The sequence below is a fragment of the Dendrobates tinctorius genome, unplaced genomic scaffold (assembly GCF_039654945.1).
Source record: "Dendrobates tinctorius isolate UK_male_01 unplaced genomic scaffold, ASM3965494v1 ptg000008l, whole genome shotgun sequence".
Lineage (NCBI taxonomy): Eukaryota > Metazoa > Chordata > Amphibia > Anura > Dendrobatidae > Dendrobates > Dendrobates tinctorius.
Window position 1 is genome coordinate 64,814,563 of NW_027361676.1, and position 24,390 is coordinate 64,838,952.

The 24,390-nt window shown below is 43.4% G+C and overlaps 1 protein-coding gene across 10 annotated transcripts in view; it reads left to right on the forward strand.

Moving 5' to 3' along the window:
- The window catches only part of TENM3 (teneurin transmembrane protein 3), a 1,679,324-nt gene that overhangs the window by 1,157,923 nt on the left and 497,011 nt on the right, over positions 1–24,390 (forward strand). The gene's annotated exons all lie outside the window — the stretch shown is intronic.

Here is a 24,390-nt window from a genome sequence, read left to right on the forward strand (position 1 = left end):
TACATATATACTACATGCATGCTACATACATACTACATATATACTACATGCATGCTACATACATACTACATGCTACATGCATGCTACATACATACTACATGCTACATACATACCACATATATACTACATACATACAATACATTCATACAATACATACATAGACATACAGTACATATAACATAGAGTAACATACTTACCAATACTTGTCACATTGTTCCCCGAAGCCATTGTCGTCTACGGAATAAATATTAACATAACAAACCACAAAAATACTCACCCACGATCCGAAGCAGTCCACGAGTGTGTCCCACGACGATCTTGGGTAGAGAACTGCAGCATCAGCTGATGCTGCCGTTCTCTACGGGCTGCAGGAATCCAATGACGGAAGGTAGGTATCCTTCCGCACTGTATTCCTCCGCCACTTAAAAAAAAAAAAAGTCCCTAGTCTCACTTTATGCCATTGCTGTGTGGGAATTTCCCACACAGCAATGGCATAAAGTGAGACTAGGGACTTTTTTTTTTTTAAGTGGCGGAGGAATACAGTGCGGAAGGATACCTACCTTCCGTCATTGGATTCCTGCAGCCCGTAGAGAACGGCAGCATCATCTGATGCTGCAGTTCTCTACCCAAGATCGTCGTGGGACACACTCGTGGACTGCTTCGGATCGTGGGTGAGTATTTTTGTGGTTTGTTATGTTAATATTTATTCCGGAAAGACAATGGCTTCGGGGAACAATGTGACAAGTATTGGTAAGTATGTTACTCTATGTTATATGTACTGTATGTCTATGTATGTATTGTATGAATGTATTGTATGTATGTAGTATATATGTGGTATGTATGTAGCATGTAGTATGTATGTAGTATATATGTAGCATGCATGTAGTATATATGTAGTATGTATGTAGTATATATGTAGCATGCATGTAGTATATATGTAGTATGTATGTAGTATATATGTAGCATGTATGTAGTATGTATGTAGCATGCATGTAGCATGTAGTATGTATGTAGCATGCATGTAGTATATATGTAGTATGTATGTAGCATGCATGTAGTATATATGTAGCATGCATGTAGTATGTATGTGGTATGTATGTAGCATGTAGTATATATGTAGCATGCATGTAGTATGTATGTAGTATGTATGTAGTATGTATGTAGCATGCAGTATGTATGTAGTATGTATGTAGTATATATGTAGTATGTATGTAGCATGCATGTAGTATGTATGTAGTATGTATGTAGTATATATGTAGTATGTATGTAGCATGTAGTATGTATGTAGTATTTTTTTTTTTTTTTTTTTTAACATTTAACACATTAGCCGGATGATGGGACTACTACTGTCCCATCATTGGCTAATGTGTCAATCACTGTCATGGTAGCAGGCATCGCCCGATGGGACTTGTAGTCCCATCGGACGATGCTTGCACAGACCCCCGGACATCAGCACAGCCCCCCGGCAGGCCGGCACAGCCCCCCGGCAGGCCGGTACAGACCCCCACAGGGTGCACAGCCCCCCGGCAGGCCGGCACAGCCCCCCGGCAGGCCGGCAGAGACCCCGGGCAGTCCACACAGCCCCCCGGCAGGCCGGCACAGCCCCCCGGCAGGCCGGCAGAGACCCCCGGAAGGCCCGAAATGACGGCGCATCATGATGCGCACACACCGCGCATCATGATGACGTCAGGCCGTCAATCAACTGAACTTCCGATTCCGATGCCGAATTCCGATATTGAAAAAATATCGGAAGTCGGTATCGGAATTCCGATACAGCAAGTATCGGCCGATACCCGATACTTGCGGTATCGGAATGCTCAACACTAGTACTGATATAAAAAGGTTTGTGAATACTTGTGGGGTGTGCGCGCACTCTAAAAGCTCTCCGGTCCGGCCGGCCAGGGAATTGGTGCCTTTGCCAATTTCGGATAAACCATGGACACACCTTTCCATGGACTTTATCACTAATCTTCCACCTTCCAAGGGCAACTCAGTGGTATGGGTAGTGGTTGATAGATTTTCTAAGCAAGCCCACTTTGTGCCATTACCTGCATTACCATCTGCTGAAACCTTGGCCCGCTTGTTTATACAGCACATTGTTCGACTGCATGGAGTGCCTGTGAACGTGGTGTCGGACAGGGGTGTGCAATTTGTGGCCAGGTTTTGGAGAGCGTTTTGTATGAAGTTGGGGGTCACATTGTCATTCTCCTCTGCCTATCACCCGGAATCCAACGGACAAACTGAACGCACCAACCAGTCATTGGAGCAGATTCTGAGATGCCTGGCCTCCTCCAGACAGGAAGACTGGTGTGAGGTATTACCCATGGCAGAATTTGCATTCAACTGTCGGATTAATCAGTCTACCGGAAAGTCTCCCTTTCAGGTCAATTATGGGTTTGTTCCGCAGTTTGGGGAATTTTCCCGTATGGATTCGGATTGCCCTGGTGCAGAGGGGATGGTACAACAATTGAAAACCCTCTGGAAGGAGGTGCAGGGGAATATCTCCAAAGCCCAGAAGTTCAAACATTTTGCAGACAGGAGGAGGGGGGTGTTTACTGCGTTGACAGTGGGGTAAAAAGTCTGGTTGTCCACCCGTAACATCAAACTTAAAATACCCTGTATGAAGTTGGGCCCCAAATTTATTGGCCCATACAAGATTGTAGAGGTGATCAACCCGGTGGCATACAGATTACAGTTGCCCACCTCCTTCAAAATCTCTAACATCTTCCACAGGTCCCTATTAAAACCTGTGGGGACAGTTAGAGAAGATCCCTCATCTGTGGCTCCACCAGTGTTGAAAGAGGGTCAACTGGAGTACGAGGTAGGACGCATCGTTGATTTGCGGTGGGTGCGCCGGAGACTTCAGTACCTTATCCATTGGAAGGGATATTCCGTTGAGGATCGGTTGTGGGTTCCGGCCAGTTCGGTGCATGCTGATCGATTGGTGTGGGCTATTCATGCCAGATACCCTGAGAAACCTGGGGGTCCCCCATTAAGAGGGGGGTACTGTCATGGTTAGGACATGGTTAATGTCCTGTTCTCACAAGGTTAACTTTTGCCGGCCTCTCTTTGGATCTGGGAGGGGTATTTATACTCACTCCAGACTAGCATTCTCTGTCAGCTATACTGTTATTCTGGCTGTGTGTCTGACCGACCCCCCTGGTGTGCGTGTACTGCATTGCTTGTTTGATTCCCGTGTATGACCCAGCCTGTCCCCTCACTCTGAACTCCGTCTCACGTTTTAGGTACTATTGTCTTCTCTGGTTCTGACCTCCTGGCTTGGCTATTGTTAATCTGCTACTGTTTGCCCCTATTGTACCATCTATTGCCCGTTCTGGTTTTCTGATCTATAGCTACGTCCTGACTATCCGCTCTGTCTAACCCTTTGGTACTGTCCTGCTATCTCGTGCATTGACCCCGGCTTGATCTGGTTTCCACCCCTGTCTATGCCCCTTGGTAACTTGTCCCGTAGTTACCTTTCTAGGAGTTTCCCTGCAGCTCCTAGCTCTGTGGAGCTTAGGCCACGCCCCAGCAGTCACATGCTTCAGGTCCTGATAGTTTGAAGCACGCATTGTCACCGCTGCTGCCCTGCTCCACAGGTTTCTTTGAGCATGGTTTTTTGTACTCAGGACATGCGCACTGGCTCAGTGAGCGAGTGTAGTGCGGTGTTCCTGACACATTTACATTTTTCACTCTTTGTTTCATTGCAGCCATTTGGTAAATTCAAAAAAGTTTTTTTCTCATCATTGTACACTCTGCACCTCATCTTGACTAAAAAAAACCCCAGAAATGTAGAAATTTTTGCAAATTTATTAAAAAAGAAAAACTGAAATATCACAGGGTCATAAGGATTCAGACCCTTTGCTCAGACACTCATATTTAAGTCACAAGCTGTCCATTTCCTTGTGATCCTCCTTGAGATGGTTCTACTCCTTCAATGGTGTCCAGCTGTGTTTAATTAAACTGATAGGACTTGATCTGTAAAGGCACACACCTGTCTATATAAGACCTCACAGCTCGCAGTTCATGTCAGACCAAACGAGAATCATGAGGTCAAAGGAACTGGCCAAGGAGCTCAAAGACAGAATTGTGGCAAGGCACAGATCTGACCAAGGTTACAAAAGAATTTCTGCAGTACTCTAGGTTCCTAAGAACACAGTGGGGATTGTCTGTTCGTTAGGCGATCCCTGCATGTGTTGCGGCTGACGAACAACAGTGAGACATGCAGCCTCCGGGACTCAAACATATTTTTTTATCACGTAGAAGAGCATGCTCTGATAACACCTTATCCCAGCATGTTCACTCATCACTAATGGTAAGCTATACCCCATTCTCCCTCCTTTAAGAAGGTTTTACACTAAGCGATATCTCTAGCAATATCGCTAAAACGTCACTGATTTTGTGACATTATAGCAATATTGCTAGCGATATCGCTATGTGTGATACTTACCAACGACCGGCTCCCCCGCTGTCCATCGCTGATCGCGCGAGAATGTCCGGCGCTTCCTGCTGAGACTTCCTGCTGTGACGACGAGCGACGCGTGGACGCGGGCGGGAGGACGTCAGGATCGCTGTGTGTGAAAGATGAGTATCGTGCGCTCCGTCGCTGCTGCATCGCTGTGAGATCTTTCTGTATGAAAGCTCACTAGCGATCATTTAGCGATGCACCAGCGATCCTGACCGGGTCGGATCGCTGGTCGGATCGCTGGTGCATCGCTAAATGTAGAAGGGCCTTTAGAATACCAGGGAGGTCCAACCAGGCCTACCTAGAAGGCCTGGTTGGACCTCCTCGGGAGCAGATTCCAGCAGTATGGCATGTTTCTGGAAGAAAGCAAGGGCACAGTATGTTTTAAAATCACCTTGGCATTTACCATTGTACTATATACTGGTCGCCGCTTCCCTTATTATTTCATATAGGAGGATAGTCAGGATTATGTTTCTTTGTTTCGGTATAAAAGTTTTTTGGTTTATTTAAAAAAAAAAAAAAAAAAAAGAAACATATGCAAATCGATAAAGGCGATGTGTTAACTCTGCGTCTCCTGACTCGGTGCTTACTGCTGACGATACTTCTTCCAATTATCTGCACAATTATCTAATAAATAAGATCTCAGTCATCCTGTAACTCCCAGTATTACAGTAAAGCAGTTGTCCTGGATCACGTTAATGATCTTTGAAAGTGATAATTAGAGTAAATGAACATAGAAAGGTAATATTTCTGTTGTTACAGACTGGGCAAACCAGCTTTATCAGTTTAAAGGGCCATGCATAGATGAGAGTCCCCCAAAGCAAAATGGCCCCTCCTGGTGCTGTGTTAGAGAATCTCCTTATCCAGTTGCAAGTACCCTGTTGTTCTTTTTCCCATTATCCAAAAAACATAAAGGAAGAGGAAACATTGAGCATGCAGAATAAATTAAAAAATAGCCCAACAATTCCTCCCTTAAGCGCCGCCATAGGAGCCTCCCTGCACACAGCACATGCAGAAAACAAATTAGAAACAATCCCATCTCCTCCTACTATTTTTACTCCTATTTTGTCTAATATTAAAGTTAATTTTTTCACCGCTGCAATGTCCTATGTCTGGCTATGAGACAACTGGCTGCAGCAGGAGACTCCTTATGTCCTCTCTTAGGGAGGACAAAAGATCGTTACCCCCCACCTTGGCTCAGGAGGGTGTAGCTTTTAGGATTCAGTCATCTGAAAACTGAAGATGAAACTGATCAGCAGATTAACCTCTTTGCTGGATTTGTATAAAGTCACATTCAGGCTATGTGCACACGTATGCAGAAAATTTCTGCATGGAAACCGGACTCCTTCCCAGAAAACGCGCGTTTTTGCCGCGATTTTTGCTGTGATTTTGGCGCGTTTTTGCTGCGATTTTTTCTGTAGCATCTCCAGACACTTAGAAAATAGCCAGAAATGCAGAATTTACTGCGAAATTAATGAGCATGCTGCGTTTTTTTTTACCGCAAACTGTTTTTTTTCGCGGTAAAAAACGCATCAATATGCACAAAAAGTGCAAAATGCATTAAAATGAATAGGAAGTTTCTTTTAGGTGTTTTTTTGAGCAAATTTTTTGGTAAATGCGAGGGTAAAAACGTGAAAAAAACGCAACGTGTGAACTTAGCCTCACACGTATCTAATCAGTATTTTACCTCAGTATTTGTAAGCCGAAACCAGGAGTGGGTGACCTGTTTCTATTATACTTTTCCTCTGATTGTTCCTCTCCTAGTTTTGGATTACAAATACTGGTTTAAAATACTGACCAAATACTGAATGTGTGAACGTGACCTAATACTGATTATCCAAAATCATGCAAAAATGCTGCTACCAAACATTGATGACAAATATATTTCTAGCTCCCTTTAAACAATCATTCTGAGGATTAGTGATCCTTTATCCCAGTGTTTCCCAAACCCCAGTCTGGCCCCCAACACGTTTTCGGGATCTCTTCAGTATTGCACAGGTGATGGAAATATTATTATTAAAGCAGAAACTGCCCCAGATTCTCTAATACTAAGAAGGCCCTGAAAACATGATGTGGTGAGGGCCGTGAGGACAGAGTTTGGGAAACACTCCTTTTATCAATGGACTGTGGACTAGTTTTCATTATATTGTTTGTTAGGAAATAGAACTGTGGTGTTTTTAGAAAGCAGGAGCCCCCCACAGCTTCTTGCTGCCTAAGGGCCCTGTCACACACAGCGAGATCGCTGATTTTGTGACGCATCAGCAATCTCTCCAGCGATATCGCTGTGTGTGACGGGGATCAGTGACCGGCGCCCCTGCCGGGTATCGCTGATCGTGCACGATTGTCCTGGGCCATTTTTTGATTGTTGGTCTCCCGCTGGCCAGCACGTATCGCTACGTGTGGCAGCGAGAGACCCGCAATCAGCGACGATGGACGCTGGTTTCCAACGTAAACATCGGGTAACTAAGAGCTGCGTGGCTCCTGGATACCCGCTGTTTACCCTAGATACCAGCGCACGCTGGTATCTAGGGTAAACAGCGGGTATCCAAGAGCCGTGCGGCTCTTAGTTACCCGATGTTTACGTTGGATACCAGCGTGCACGCTGGTATCTAGGGTAAACAGCGGGTATCCAAGAGCCGTGCGGCTCTTAGATACCCGCTGTTTACATTGGAACCCAGCTTGCTCGCTGGTCCTGATCGCTGGAGGGGCTGTCTATGTGACAGCTCTCCAGCGATCAGCCTAACGATGTCCCAGCGATCCCATCCATGTCGGATCGTTGGTGGGATCGCTGGGACATCGTTATGTGTAATGGGGCCTTTAGGCAAGGGTTGTGTACCCACCGTGATATTGGCCCCCTCTCCTTAGCCTTTGTTGCTCTGGTTATTATGCTCTTATCAGTGAATGAACCTTTATTAGACATCAGAACTAGACTAACTACAATCTTGACTAGGTTTTATAATTCTCCTCTAAGTATTTCTGTCTCCTCAGCTATTTGACCCCCAAGAATTGAGTGCCCCTGCTAATAACGTGTTGTACAACCTATGCTTACAGTTAATATTCTAGACATCAAGCATACATCACCCCATGCACATTCTTCTTGAATAGCATAACTATCATTATCAATGACTAAAGTAATTTTTCAGGTAAAAATAGAACTATGTGTAGGATAATGATGAACCTGGATAATTGAAACTGATGGCAGCCTCTATAGTAAGGTTCTTGGTGTTCTGCAAATATCCATTATTAACCATTGCGTCTGAATCAGTTCTGTTCATACCCAAAATAACATTGACAGTGTGGGGAAAAAAAAAGACTACTATTATTTCACACCGGGTTAATGTGATATTACATATAAATGTTCCAGTACCCTAGCAACATTTAAGTGAATTGCTTATTCATTTGCGCGTGTATTACTCGGAGCGTTTCCCCATAAATCGCTGGGAGTGTCAGCTTGTTGATACAAAACATGCACCGACCTGTCGATCAGCTAATAACAGCGGCATTACAATAACAGTTCTGAAAGCGAAATGCAAAAAGCATGAGTGAGCTGCCTTGTTATATCAGGCAATATCATGTTTATTGCTGGGTCATTTTACTTACTGCAAATAGTCATAAGTAACGATAATAAGAGAGTCTATTCCACCAAGAAACTAATTTGATTATTATCTCTCACTTCTAAACAATCCAGCTCCAGAATTAATATTTTAAGCTTTTCTTCTCTTAGAATAGAGACAGAACTACTAAATTTTAAAGGATTATTCCCGAAATACTAAGATATTTCCTATTCATATCTTGGGACCCCCAGGGATTCCAAGATCGGGGCTCATGAAGCTCTGCAGTCCAGTCTTGAGCAAAGAGGAGGTGCGCATACTCCGTCTCCGCTCCATTCATTGTCAATGGGACTGCTGGAAATAGTAAATAGCAGAAAATACAGAGGTCGGCGGTCTCCGGCAGTTCCCTAGACAATGAATGAAGGGGAGGCCGAGAATGCACGCCATGAGAGACGGGACAGGGGTGTAAGATTTGTGGCATGGTGAACAGAGGTGCATGCCGCTCGTCAGTCGCTCCTGATTTATGAAGAGGTGTAAACCTGGAGCGTCTTGAGTCCATCGTGACCCCTCATCAAGACCTTTGGGGAAATCGGAGGTGTAGTGCGTACATAACCTAAGGTCACGTGCACACATTGAGTATTTGGTGAGTCTTTTCCGTCATTATTTATAAGCAAAAACCAGAAGTGGGTGATAAATACAGAAGTGGTGACGTGTTTCTATTATACTTTTCCTCTGATTGCTCCACTCCTGATTTTGGCTTATAAATGCTGAGGTGAGATACCGACCAAATACTGAACGTGTGAACGTGGCCTTGTAGTCCAGAGTTGAAATGTACTTGATAAATCAATGTCCGCATAGAGTTTGACCTGGTGATTTGTACTCTGGAAAGAAAAGCTAATTCCTAATAATTCTGCTGAACTTGTTGGCTCGCTGACTGTTTAGAATGACAGCTGGCAGAACTGTGAATGCAACTCTGGGCTATAAAACAAGTCAAAAACAGTTTAAAATCAGTAACGCAATAGATATTTCTATATTCACCCCGTATAGTGATACTTGAAGGTGTGCATACACTTTAATATTAAACCAGTAACGAGCCGGTGAGTTGATGGATCCATTTGATTTCACTTGCCCATAGTGGTTGTATGTTTAAGGCTTTAAAGTTCTTCTTGAAAGACATTTTAAGATCCTCTTGTTTCAGCTCTGTTGCCTCAGCTCTTCCGAGTGTCAGAGTTGTGGAGCGATGTCATTGCCCGCAGCCTCCTTTGTGTGCATTGTGTTTGCATTAACGTGTTCAGCGCAGCGGGTTACGTTACGTTTTATAAGCACTGCAGGTCCAGACAACATTTTTTATTTTTAACTAAAGAATGTAGTGAAATGTTTGCCTGCCAATTGTACAGCACTATGTGCCTCCTCCGGTGTGGATGCTGATAATACATAGGGAGGTATAATGGCTTAATATTCTTAATAAAATAATGCTCATAATGTCCTGTACTTGTGTAGGACTATAATATCATGTAAGGGGATATGACTGCAGACAGAAAGGAGTAAAAGAATTAGGTCAGATTTACTAAGAGTTAGGGTTTAATATTAGGAAGCATAAACTTGGAGTTCGTATATTTAACCTTCCACCACTTAGTCGTTGACCAATTTTTTGGTAAAATTTTAGATCACGTTGACACATTTTAAGCCTCACTCCCCTCTAGCTAAAGTGCGTCCTTTTTCAATAATCCACATTATTGTTGAGTGGCGCTCACCGAGAAACATGTCAGCTGCGTGCACACTGAGTTCTTTATCTGAGTTTTCGAAACAGAAACGTGGTCATTTTATAAAATCAGGCAAAACCCTACAAGTTTTTCAAGCACAAGATGCTTCGGGAAACGCTGGAGTTTTTTTTTTCCTGAATCGTTTTTTGTGTTATTGTTTTTTTTTTTCAATCATTCCCTCAGCGTTTTTAGGACTTTTTTTCTCAGCTGGTCTTTTCTTGGGATGGTTTTCCCACGGTTATCGTGAAGTCTTCTTTACTGTCGTTTTTTCACTCCATTTAATAATGAAGAAACTGCTAAAAGTTTTTTAAAGAAAAAACTATGACAAAACCCTCTAAAAAAACATCCAGTCTCTTTCCAGTTGTCTTTTCAGCTTTCCCATTGACTTGTATTTGAAAGTCGAGAGCGTCTTTGGAGGAGAAATCGCCAGAAGAATTAACATGTCACTTCTTTTAACCACGTGGCATTTTCAGCAAACTAAAGTGGTTAAAAGACGTTGGAAAGCCTGAGCATATGAACAGCTGTTCATAGAAATACTCATGTTCCTACTTTTGAACGGTTTTTGATAGGTTTTACAGGCAGTTTATGCTGCCTGAAAAAGACGTTGTGGGAGGATTTGGAGAGTTTCTTTTCAGTTTCCGCTTCAAAACACCTAAAACCTGTACCCAAATTCTCCAAATAAATCCTAGGGGTGGCCTGTTTTACAGGCCAGCTGACATCTATGGTCACAGTTCTCTTTATAGCACAATGCCATTTTGCTTTTTTATCTGTGTGGGAGGTTTTTCCATTATGCCGTGATACATTGTAGCTCTGATTCTGGATTTCACTTTTACACAGGATTCCCAGGAACTTTGATTTCTCGCCTGCATATCGGAGAGACCACACCACTGCGATAAATCGTATGGTAGAAATTCTGCTGCAAGCCTAAGCAGATCAGGGACATATTTTTATTATTTTTGCTGTCCTACAAATCAGACTAATCTGCTGCAGAACGTGTGAATAATCCGGGAATATCTATCTGAGTATTGCTATAAACTGGCATGTTTATCACAGCCAGCAAAGCCATGATATTCTCTGACCGTCTGGCCTTTTTATGGGATAGTGCATTATTCTTCCTCCATTATGGCGCTGCACGTTGTGCAGTATTAGCTTCCTTGTAGTTATGCTTTATTTGCTTACATCGTGACTTCTCCACATTGCCGGCGGCTCAATATCCTTTCTTCTATTATAGTGTAGGCAATGGCATCTCTTCAGCCAACTATTTAGCATGTGCCTGCAAGCCATTCATTTTTCTGTTCTACACTACTAAATTTTAACTATCAATTGTGTTTATTGCAGTGCTTCTATATCATCCTCATCTAATTAATCTGTGCTGCGTCTGCGCTGGGTGCGCTTTCCTCCCTGGAGGTGTCGTAAATAAACTCACATGACACAAGATGTTTCTTGCCTCCTAGGTTGTTAATAGGACTAATGGAGGTGTCATTTATACGCAGTCCACTGACAGATGTGCCTACTTCTTAGGCTACTTTCACACATCAGGTTTTCGGCGTCAGGCGCGATCCGGCGTCGTGCCGGAATGCCGGATCCGGCAAATGTTTTGTAAAACCTGATGTGCCGGATCCGGTTTTCTGCCGGATCCGGTTTTCTGCCGGATCCGTCTTGTTCTTGACAGACAAAACCGGATCCGTCTCATCCGGTTCATCCGTTTTTCTATCCGTTTTTCGACGGATTACGCCGGATCCGGTTTTTAAAATTGACCCTTGTGGCCTTCCGAACGGGATTGGCTACTGGGAAACTATATATAGCATGTTCCTACAGCCCTTCTTTGACAGGTTGTAGAGAAGAAAGTGCAGGTTGGAGAGAAGAGCAAGTTACTGGCGAAGATGGATGTTGTCATTGGAAATATTACCACTAGAAGTTCTGTGACGGTTTCAGGGACAATTTTCCGCTATACTTTATGTCACCTCAAGGCAGAGTACACTGGGATGACAGAGTGTGAAAGATTTGTGCCCTAACCAAACTTGTGTACCTTCTGGACCAACAGTATATACCTTTGCCAACCAAAGTTGGCTATCTTGTCATGGTCTTACTATTTTTACCTTTAGGCCACAGGTGTGTACCTGGTTGTGTTTTATGCAAAGTATTTCACCTTTTAACAAAAGTTGTGTACATTGGTAGGAAATCACCAACAATAAACACAACTTTTTAGGTGAAATACTTTGCTTCAAACACAACCAGGAACACAACTGTGGCAAAAAGCTAAAATTTACCCACAGTTATATACCTGGTTTTGAATACCTTTTTACCTTTGAAATACCCTGTATTTAACCTTTTTTTTAAACATAGTTCGCCGCAGAAAGAAATGACAGACAACCATTGTGAAACGATAATTTAACTTTTATTTAAAATTTTTTTTTTTTTTGTAAAATGTTTTTAAAGTGCAAAAAACTTTTTTAATAAAGGTTTTAAACCCAATGGGCATTTTTATTACAAAAAACACACATTACAAATCTGTGTACTGTGGGGTGGAAATACTGCTGGAGGGGCTGCGGGACACTTCGACACTGGGTGTGTGGAGAGAGGACTGGGATCGTGGTGGGGAAGGAACAGTTAGAGGTGAAGGTGTGGAAAAAGCTACAGAATGGGTGGACATGTGGGAGGCAGAAGAGGTGGTGGGCGGTGGAGTGGAGGGTTGGGCAGGGACTGTAGGAGCAGATGATGTTGATGGAAAGTTGTATGGGGAAGGAGTTTGGTATGGGGAAGGAGTTTGGTACGGGGAAGGAGTTTGGTACGGGGCAGGTTGCTGGTATCTAATAGGAGGGGGAGGATGGAAAGTGGCTGGAGGGGGTGCAGATGTAATAGGAGGGGGAGGATGGAAAGTGGCTGGAGGGGGTGCAGATGTAATAGGAGGGGGAGGATGGAAAGTGGCAGGAGGGGGTGCAGGTGGAGGAACTACAGTGGTGGGAGGTGGAGGTTGGGAGGTAACCTGCTGTAGAGCACCGTGGCACGAATGCATTACATGCATCTGCTGGGTAGGAGATAGTGTTGCCATGCGCTCCACAACAGACCTGAAAAAGGTGTGGTTTGGCGAAGATCTTGCTTCTGAATGCATGGTTTGCAGAAGTGTCTTCACCTCCAGAATGCTGGAGTTGATCTGCTGAAAGCCTGCGGAGATTTGCTCTGACAAGACTTTTAGACAGTTCTGGAAAGATGCATTCAGATGCAAGAACTCTTGCGCATAACTCTTTTCCTGACCCCTCTGCCGCTGCCGCCCAGTACCCGCAGGTGTACTAGAGGTGGCAGGGGCAGAAGGGTGGGGTAAAGGGAAAGCGATCTCCTCACCAGCAGCTTCATGTAATGTAGGCGGCCACGATGCTCCTGTGCTGGTGGATGGGACAGATGGGTCGAATGTGTGGGAAGGCTGGGAAGGTGCAGATGTACCGGGGCGGTCGAAGTGTCCCTCGGTGCCGGTCTCCTCAGGGATCGCCTCAGAAGGGTCCAATCGTGCAGGCTCCCGAATGCTGCTCACCGTGCTGTGGAATAAAGAGAAAAAAAAACAATTAAAATACTGACATGGTATGGCCCTGGCTGAAAAAAGAAAGTTACATCTAACATTTTTTTCACATGTGGTGTGTAATATTTACCTTCTGGTGAGCATTGTTTCCCGGAGGAACGACAGGGCTTGTGCGTACTTTTACTTGCTCCTGCGTCCTCCAGATCCACTCGGGGCCCGCATCTCTTTATTGAACTCCTTCTTGAAACGATCCCTCACAGACCGCCACCGATTCACAATTCTGTTCCCTGAAACGAGAAAGGAGTGGTTAGTATACAACATCAGTGTTTCACAAACTCCAGTCCTCATGGTCCCCAGGGGTCATGTTTTCAGGATTTCCATAGTAAATAGAAATCCTGAACACATGATCCGTGGGGACCACGAGGACTGGAGTTCGGGAAACACTGGTTTACATCAAGCAACCGGTACTGTATATACTTACGCTCTTTAATCTGGGCCCGAACATCGAGGTCCTCCCAGCGGCCCACAAGGAGCGAACAGATTTCCTCCCAGAGTCGTCGGGTAATGATAAGGTCAGCGTGGCGGCGATCAGCCATATTCCAGAGCGGCTCCCTTTCTCTGACGAGATCGATGAGGCGGTCCACATCAATCCCTCCATCCTCACCGTCAGAGTCGGGAGCACGCTGTGAAGGCTGTTAAAGAAAAAGACAAAAATAACATAATTAGCCTCCACAAAAGAAATGAAATAAAAAGTGCAAAAAAACAAAGCAAAAATATTTATACTTACACGCTGGTGACCGCCGCGTTGCTGCCGCCGACGACCCTGGGAGGCACTGCGAGGACCTCTTGGCCGAGCACCAGATTGGGAAGACTAGAGAAGAACACAAAAAATGTTATGTCTTTGGATGTAGGCATTTGTTTGCTGTGTGTGGTCTGCAGAACATTGTTTTCTATGTGTTGTGTGTAGTGTGATGTTGTGTTTCTGCGTTTGATGCAAAAAACTTACCAATTGTGAGCCCACTCCAGGTGTCTGTCCACCCCTTCCTTCTTCTTCTGGGAGCTCCTCTTCATCTTGTGATTCCTGTTTTGAAATAAAAGGCAATGAATAGACATATATTACAGAGATGATGGATTTTGGAAATAAAAACTTACCGTCAAACGCTGACGATGCGAGGGAGGGCTCCCAGAAGAAGATGTGCTGTCCTGTTGATGGCCAGACTCCATGGCTGTGGGTATTGCTGCTGCTGTTGCTGCTGCCAGTGATGCCATTTCTGCTGCTGCTGCATCTCTTTGGCGGCTGTTGAATAAAGAGAAACAAAGGGCCAATGAATATCTTGATATTCCATGGCCCTAGTTTGGAGGAATGGGGGATTTGATAATTACCGTCTCTCATCTGCTGCTGGACTCCCCTCCTCAGCATGTTCCATTTGCTGCTCCATTTGGGGTGGTGCTGATGGTGCTGCTGCTGCAGATGTCTGCTGCCTTCTCCTGCTCCTGGTTCTTGGCTTGGGTGGCATGTTGGGTGTGGCTGAGGGTCCCATTGTCTTGCTTTTATATATCTCCTGTGGGCAGAGCTACTGAGCATGCTCAGACCAAAAAAACGGATCCGGCGCATTGCGGCGCTCATAGGCTTTCATTGTGTGAAAAAGCCGGACGCGCTGGATCCGGCGTGTCCGGCTTTTACGCCGGAGACAAAAAACGTTACAGTAGCCGTTTTTTCCAGACGCCGGATCGCGACACATTGCCGGATCCGGCGAAAACCGGATGAAACGCATGGCCATCCGGCGCGATCCGGCGCAAATGCAAGTCAATGGGGGGGAAACCGGATCCGGCATTGCATTTCGCCGGATCCGGTTTCTGTCAAAAGCGCCGGATCGCGCCTGACGGCGAAAACCTGATGTGTGAAAGAGGCCTTAGCGATTTTTCCTTCTTTTTCAAAGTTTTCTTAGGCCACTCTCATGCTTGTGTATTTTGATCAGAATTATCCATCAGTATATAATATTGAAGGGAATCTGTTGCCCCCTGGGACACTTTTCTGCTATTACTATGGGCTTACAGGTAATAGAAATGTTAATGTAGTCTTACGCGTATGCCTCATCTTTGATGTCTAGATGTGGAGAATTAGACTTTTATTTCATTACTAGATGGTGGCCTGATTCTAACGCATCGGGTATTCTAGAATATGTATCTAGTTTATTTATGAAGATTTAAGAATAATGCAATGAATACACAGGATTTTCCAGGTAAAATATATACATTATCAAATAGCGCCACAGATCTCCCGACGGTAGCTTTGACCTGCGTCGTTCGATTTCCGCACCAATTCGCGGCCGGACTGTGCCAGTCGCTGATTGGTCGCGACCGGCCGGGCGCGACCAATCGCGCTGTGAAGGTTAAATTCCGCGGCCGGGCACGACCAATCGCACTGTGAGTGAGGGTTAAATCCCGCGCTAATATCGCTGATTGCGGCAAATCCGTACGGCAGGAGATGACCCGCAGCAACTGTCAGTAGCGCTGCAGATCTCCCGACGGTAGCGGTGGCGTGCATCGTTCGAATTCCGCACCAATTCGCGGCTGGACTGTGCCTGTCACTGATTGGTTGCGGCCGGCCAGGCGCGACCAATCAGCGACGCAAGATTTCCGTTACAATCAAAGAGACAGGCAGACAGAATTATACAATTATGTAAATAGATGTTAATGATTTCTTCCAGGTTCTAGGGCATGCAATACCTGGAAGAAATCCCAGCCTCTCCTCTTCTTTGCACTATCACCCCCTTCTCATGCAGTTCACATTGACCTGTGACGTGTAGTTGTGGTGCCGGAATCCTGCGCCGGCCTGCGCATGCGCCCTGCACTCGCTCGACAATCTCCACCTCTTCCTTCTCTCTATAGTCAGTGTATGCAGCAGGCGCAAAAGAGCGCTGAATACACTGACCATAGAGAGAAGAAAGAGGTAGACGTAGCCAGGAAGAAATCATTAACAAAATGAAGTAAAAGTTTTATTCTCCACATTTAGACATCAACTATGAGGCATACAGGTAAGACTACATTTACATCTCTATTACCTGTATGACCATAGTAAGGCTGGAGTCACACCAGTGATTTTAAAACTGGTCCAATTTTGTTCCTGCAAAGTCGGACGAGTGTAATGCAAGTGTCATGCATTCTCCTAGCATCCGTTTACATCTGAATGCAGTGCCATTGCTATCTGAGTGCAATGCATAACATAAGCTTTTACATAGAGAATTTCTCTATGTCATATACACATCGTTTTCAAAAGAAATATTCTTCAAGACACACATATATATATATATCTCAATTTATAGATGTATTAGATAGAATAAAAGCCGGCAAATCAGCAGCCATGTACGGTAAAATACAGCAGGAGCCGACTGGATAGAATAGATGGATTACATACAGTAAATACATATAGAATATATATGTCAGTGACAAATACAATTAGTACAGTGTGTGTGCAGCTTACTGTACATGTATTTAATTAATAAAAGATTATTTTTCTGAAAAGAATAGCGTGGGCTCCCACACAATTTTTGTAACCAGCAGAGGGAAAGCCGACAGCTGGTGGCCTTTTCTTGGGAAGGAGGTAATATATATGGAGATTCCCAGGCTACTAATATCAGCTCACAATTGTATACTTAGCCTTTACTGGCTACTAAAATGGGGGTCATAAAAAAATGATGTTTGGTCCCCTTATAATCAATAACCAGCAAATGCTATGCTATGACAGCTGTGGGCTGATATTAATAGCCTAGGAAGGGGCCATGGATACTGCCCCCCCAGCTAAAAACATCAGCTCTCAGCCGCCCCAGAAAAAGGCATCTATAAGATGTGCCAATTCTGGCACTTAGCTTCGCTCTGCCTGCTTGCCCTGTAGCAGTGGCAAGTGAGGTAATGGTTGGGGGGGTTGATGTCACCTTTGTATTGTCAGGTGACATCAAGCCCAGATGTTAGTAATGTAGAGCCATCAATAAGACACCACTAAGACATTACTAACCCCATAGTCACATCGTAAGAAAACACAGACACCCAGAAAAAAGTCCTTTAATTGAAAGAATGACAGACTCCTTTAATAGTCTTAATTAAACCATTCACGACCTCACCCATTCCCTCGATGCCCTCGTAAACTGTAAAAGAGGTAAAAAGCAAACAACAGTATTCCTCACCTTTCCGCAGAGATGCTTTTAATCCATTTGTCCCTCGACATGTTCAGCTCTGCTACATCTAGATGGCAGGCTGCATGGTTGCATGATGCGACCACACAGCCTGTCATTAAGCAGAGACAATGATCCTGAACTGAGGATGAAATGGGCAACATTAAAGCATTTCTAATCGAATCATATTAGTAAGTTATATAAAATTGCATCAAAAATGCATTCAAACATTTTTTATATGGATAACCCCTTTAATAATAATATACTCAGCAGAAGTTGCCATACCATCTATGTAGCTGTAGAGGGGACCAGTACAAGAGGAGTCCACTGCCACCATAAATAAATTTCTTGCTATTATCAGATTGCTTGTAGTGGACTCAAATAATATGGACTCCTTGGTAGACTGTTTTTAAACTTAAATACATGTATTTTTGGCAAAACATCATGTTAGTAATTGGGTTTTAGTAATGATTTTGCGCAGTTTAGTTTTTCTGGCTCCTTTTGATTCACTGCCTAATGCTCACTGCAGAATGAGTTAACTGTGGATCTATCGGTGAGCTCAGTTGGACTTGAGATAGTGTAACTCTTTTACCTGACTTTTTCTGAGCTTCTTTCAGATGACTTATGACCCTTTATTTCAGCTCAACTGTGATGTAGTGTGTGGTCAGAAAAAGACAGATAAGCATTACAAATCCTCCCATCAGAATGAGCTGACTGACATATTCCTAGATAACTAATTCTGCTGCCATCTTTAAACAGTGCAGCATGGAGGTTATAGGAAGTATATGGTGCACATCCTTCAATTCATTTCATAGCTCTGTGTGAATGGTGGCTCATTAGGGACATACGCGGGGGCTCTGGTGGGCTGCAGGAGCGTGCACGGCGCAGACTCTACTTGCACAGTGGTGCTCTGCAGCGATACCCTTTAGAGTAACATGATGAAGAACACAACAATAAATCATATTGGACATAGTAATAGAGTGCTGCATGTAAGTGATCAAAGACCCGAAGAGCAGAAATGACGAGCGCCACACAATTACACATTGTTCCATAATTAAGAAAAATGACGCGGAATGTAAATAAAGAAGTATTTTTATTGTTTTTCTATTGAACCAACAGATGGTTTCCAGCGTGTATTCTCATTGGATTTTTTGCCACGTATGGTTGTAGTTATCAATTCTCATAATTAATATTGTTATTTTCTTAAGACTTTTACGATAAAGAATAGTGTTTGTGCAGGATGATGAATGTACCCCACGCCCTGCCGCAGGCTTGTTGGGAGCACAATGCCCACATTTTTGAGCAAAATAACAAATATTTAATTTGGTGGAGATTAATAGTCTGTGCCAGATGACGCTTTTTCTTGGTGCCATAGATTAATACATTAGCTGAGTGTTCACATCTGCCGCCTTGTGGTTTCCCATAGAAACATTCATTATCCAGAGAACTTCTTCACTATTGACCAGGGATAAGATTGAAGGAGTAAAGTGCACGCCGCGACACAAGGGTAACCCGCCTGTTCGTGGGAAGTGGTATCATCAGGTGAGCTTCCAACGGCGCTCATCACACTGAAGACTTTAAATTAAGACTTCCACTTTTCTTTATTTGTTTCCCAGGGGAAAAAAAAAAAATCTTGAGCCAAGACATCTGATAAGCTTTACTCCAGCCACGAAAAATACATTTCCCACCGGCCGTAATGAGACGTATGTCCAGCACATTTCCTTTGTTCCTCCGGGAGTGTCTTCACTCCGTGTGCGAATCAATGATTTACCGTCGTTAATTCTGTTAATGCCGCTGCGTGCACAACGCGAGGAACCGGCGCTGCGCCATGTAGCGAACTTATTTGCAAGAACGAGTAAACATCAAATTAACGGTTCCTTCCACGTATTTCCCAAAGATTAGGAGAGCTATTTTCTGTGAGCGGACTCTCAGTTTGTGGCTTGCTACACGCTGCTGTTCTAAACGAGTTTCTGTTATTTAGTGGTTTCTACAATTACTTTACAAGGGCTGAAAGCGAAATTCATGGATTAGGCACTGTGCACACGCGGCACTCAGACCAACAGGGAGAGGTTTAGATTTCTTGTGTTATAAGCAGACTTTCACATGGAAAATGCGTCTCTATGCGGAGAATACTAAATCCATTGATCTGCCTATATTCTTTCCAAAGTGGATTTTGGTTCCTTTTTGCTCTCAGCAGATGTGGCGCAGGCTCCGATATGAGACAATGAATCATGCGCGTCCACCTTTGACTATATGATTGGCTTGCATGTAACTTATAAAAAACAGTGATCAGTCATCCTGAAGTCGACTTTGTGTTTTTCAAAGAACATTTTCCAATACTAATCCATGTAAGATGATCTCTCGTAGCCATGAAAGAAAAGTTTGACACCATGAAACCTGTAGACAGATAATAAAGGAGTTATCCAGGACTATATTATTATTATTTTTACTAAAAACAGGCAGGACGTTGCTGACTACCTGCCTGTTCTACCCGGCTCAGAGCGATCTCTGACCGCTAGTGATGTGCGAACATGCTTGGGTGAGGTGTTATCCGAGCATGTTTGTGTGCTGAGTGTCTTCGGCGCTCTCGAAAAATATGAGTCCTCGAGGCTGCATGTGTTGCGGCTGAAAACAGAAAGCAAAAAACACAAATATCCTGAACTAAAAGTAAAAAATATATAGCAAATAATGCATAAAGGTAATAATAATAATAAGGGTATTTAGTAAACATAATTTTGATCAAAATAATGTACAAGCCATCCCGCCACGTCACGGCAACCCTTGTGGGACAGTCCCTACTCTAGTATTTAAAACCTTATCACTTGCCAAGTGGCGTGAATGTGAATAAGGGTCGAGCGGCTGAACCACTTGTAACAGCTTAGGCCAGACTGGATGGCTTTCCCAGCTCAGAAAAAGGGCGGTCACACCCCTATATGCACTGAATGCACAATGAAATGAATAAAAAACAAATCTGAACTGAGACAAGTAAGTTAATGTGTATGCACAATGTAAGTGCATTTTAACACATGACCATTAACCAGAGAAAACAGAAAGCAAAAAACACAAATATCCTGAACTAAAAGTAAAAAATATAAAATATATAAAATATACTGCAAATAATGCATTTTTTTTTATGTGTTGCGGCTGTCAAACAGCTGTGAGACATGCAGGCGCGGGAACTCAAGCACATTATTTGAGCATGCCTAAGACACTCAGCAAACGACCACGCTCGGACAAAACCTTATCGGAGCACATTTGCTCATAACTACTGACCGCTCCTGCCAGCAATTCTGCTGCTCCACGTCAATAGAGCAGCTCTTCCACTTCAACACTGCTCTCTTGATAGGGCTGCCAACTTCATGCTGATTATCAGCTGGCTCCCGCAGTTAGGAATCCAGTGGGGAGCTGGTTGTCAATCAACATTACATGAGAAGAGAAGCCTATGCTCTGTCGATGTGACGTCAGTGGAAGCCACGCAATGGCTGGCAGGAGCAATCTTTGATCACTCTGTGCCAGCAGAGATCGTTGGTGTGCAGAACAGGCAGGTAGCTTGAAATACTTAGTTCTTAGGCTCGTAGTTAAAAAATAATAAAGTCCTGGATAATCATTTTGACAATAGGACAAACACAGTTTTGCACTGAGAACATACTTATAAATACTGTAATAATAATAAGAGCTTTATAGTGAAGTCAGATGCATCACATTTTTAAGCCATGTTAAGTCTATGACCCGACTTCATCCTTGCTGTTTCTGCACTTTTTCTGGACTAAGATGCTCCTTTTTTATTCGCATTTGTCTTCGTGTCTTATTCTCTGTACATTTTGCTCCACTTTTTAGGTTTCCTTTTCTTTTTAGGTTTCCTTTTTTCTATCTTTCCTCGACAACTTTCCTGATCCAATGGAGTTTCCAATTTAGCGTATTTATAGGCAAACACTCAACTTTGTAAAGGTTTGGCATCTGTTGATGTTAGAAAATCATTAAAAAATCATTGAGAAAAGCTTTTTTGTACATTTTGCACCAAATTCATGAACCACGTGTGCCATTTTCAAGAATTTGGTGCAGAAAAAGCAGCAGCAATACCACAAGACATAACAAAAGAATTAAAAGAAAAATCTCAATTGATGAATTTTGGGCATGTTAACTAACATTTAGCACATATTGATGATATGTTCCCTGACATCTGCTACAGAGGCACCAGCTAAACACTTAGTACAATGTTGAGGGTCGGCCAGTCCTCTCTAAATTGGTGGGCTAAAGGTGTATGTTCATCTTAAGTACTCCCATCTCAGTAACTGATGGCATATTACCAGGATAATCCATCGTCTTAAAGGGAATCTGTCACCAGGTTTATGTTACCTCATCTGAAAGCAGCATAATATTGGAAGAGACCCTGATTCTAGCGATGTATCACTTAGATTACTGGGTGCAGCAGTTGTGACACAATCAGAGTTCTTAGATGTAGCATGTAACAAAGCTGAGAAAGCTGCCCCCACCTACACCACAGCTTTTTGTGTACATTGTCTATAGACAGTAAGCTGCTTATCAGTGCTGAGGGTGTGGTTGGACCAGGGCTCACATGAGCATCAGTCCAGGCAGTGATAATCTCCTGGAGACAAAACATTCATTGTATTGAAATAACAGCACACAGGGTAATAAGTGACAGATCCCTGAAATCTGCATCTCAGCCACTACATTATGCTGTCCTCAGATTACATGGGAAAAACCTGCTGACATATTCCCTTTAAAACCGCTGGGCATCCAGTCTGAGGACCCAAAGCAATACTGGAATATAAAGGTCACAGTAGATATTCAGTGTAGTGTCTTTTTCACATTAATTTCGTGGTTATCATTAACCCTGCACAGGGCTGTGTAGCCAGCCTTATTTACTCCAATGAAACTGCCCCTAAGCTAGGTGGTGAGGAACACTTCTATGCGGGGAAAAAAAATTGCAACCTCTTTTTGACATTAGCAGTATAGATGATGTATTTAATGAAGACAAAGGTTGAGATATACGGGTATTGCTGGGATCATAAATTGCTAGACCCCAGTGATCATTAAGTAATGGAATATCCAAATGAAATGGGTCTCTGAGTTTCAGTAAATTAAATAATTACCCATTTTTGACTCCCTCCCATCAAGAGTTATAGAAGGTGCAAGGGTAGCAGTCACATTGTGGCCCTGATTTCTGAGGAGGACCAAGGCCTCCCGGCCACTTAAGAAGACACAGTTCTAGTAAATGTTGCCTGGTGGTTAGGGGCCCCTTTTGCATTATGCATTTGGGTCCAGGAGTTTTGCTTCTGCTAGGTTGGCACTACTGGCTGGATAGCATTTCATTGGGCCATTTTATTTTGGAACTGTTGTTTTAAAGTATCATATAATTTCACGTTTCTGGTCAGGAGTGGACAAATTCTTCTTTTTGACTGTTGTACTTTTCCACTATATGATTATACGGTTTAATAAGATGATGTTTTCCAGCTGTTGTTAAAAATGTCTGTGTTCTAGTACCAGGGAACATGTTTTACTCAATGTTTTCACCTATTTGGTCAAAATAAGTACCGATATGACTTGGCCTTGCTATTAACCTCTGTGCCCCTTTTTCTGCGGCTGCTCTGCCGTGACCTCAAGGTTACAAAGTCTAAGAGGCATTCTTGGTGAATTGACTTTTTGGTAGCAACAAAAGACATAAGAGGATACAGGGAAAGTGCTTCTCTGAAACTTCATGAAGAACATTACACTTAAGGGCTGGTAGGAACTTTTTACAGACATTTTGCGATCAACTATTTCCCTGGCATCAGGTAATTGATGAATGATATCAAGGCTTCCTTAGACACAGGTCAATGCACAAACGGTTTTATGGAGCTATTTGTCTAGTTTAAGTACCTTGCATGTGCAGTGAGCACCCTGTGTTCTTATTTTTCATTACAGCACTGCTTTGCGGTACATTTAGATGTGTGTACTCAGAATATCGAATCGCTTGTTATCCTGATATATAATACACTATTTTTTTCCATTATTCTTCATTCTAGTAGCAATTATCAAAATGGGAGCTCTAACTGAACATCACGGCTACTAGCACATTGGTGTCGTTTACTACAAGACTCTTAGCTGTCCTATCTGCAGAGGCAAAATAGGGCCTTGTGTACCTCTGTCAGGTTTGGGATCTTCAGTTGACCTCTAGACCCATCCTAAAGCATTCATACTGGCATAAGGGTGTAATGTCCCCTTGGAAGACCTGAAGTCAGATGGTCACATCGGGTAATGACTTGCAGATCTTCTTTAGAGACGGTGTGATTTGTGTCCCATATTAAATGGATTTAGTTTTTTCTGGTGTTGAAGAAATTTACGACCCTTTCTATGCTGGTCAGAAACATCCAGATCCAATTCATTCTGATCTGGTCATTACCTCTTTCTATATAAACTGGTTAGGCCTTCTTGTCCCTGCCTGTGAAAGATTTTTCTTCCTGTGCTGTGTGCTAAAGCTAAGTGGTTGGAATAGAGTTGTTGGAGAGATGTACGGTTTACTGCATTACGTATATGTTTACCTCCTGTTCCCCGTTCCCATTTAGTGCATTCCTCCCTGTCCCTATCCTGCTCCGTATTGTTGGTTAGTGCTTTTGTACGATAGAGGTATTCTGTTATTCCTGTATTGTCTTTGTGTCTTGTTTACATTACACTCCTGTCCCATGTTTCATAGGAGGGGACATATCACGATTTAACAGGAGTGTAGTAAGTTCGAAGACCTTCAAAAGTACCCCTGGGACAGGTATAGTTAGGTTCCCAGTTTCAGAGGCAGTTTCAGGCTCCCTTTCCTTACTAAAGACCGCCACAGTGTGACACATACCTTTGTAGCTCTCAATGAAAGCTTATGGCCCTGCTTCAATAAAGCTTTTACACTAGAAAACTGCCAGAATGGACCAAACTGGGG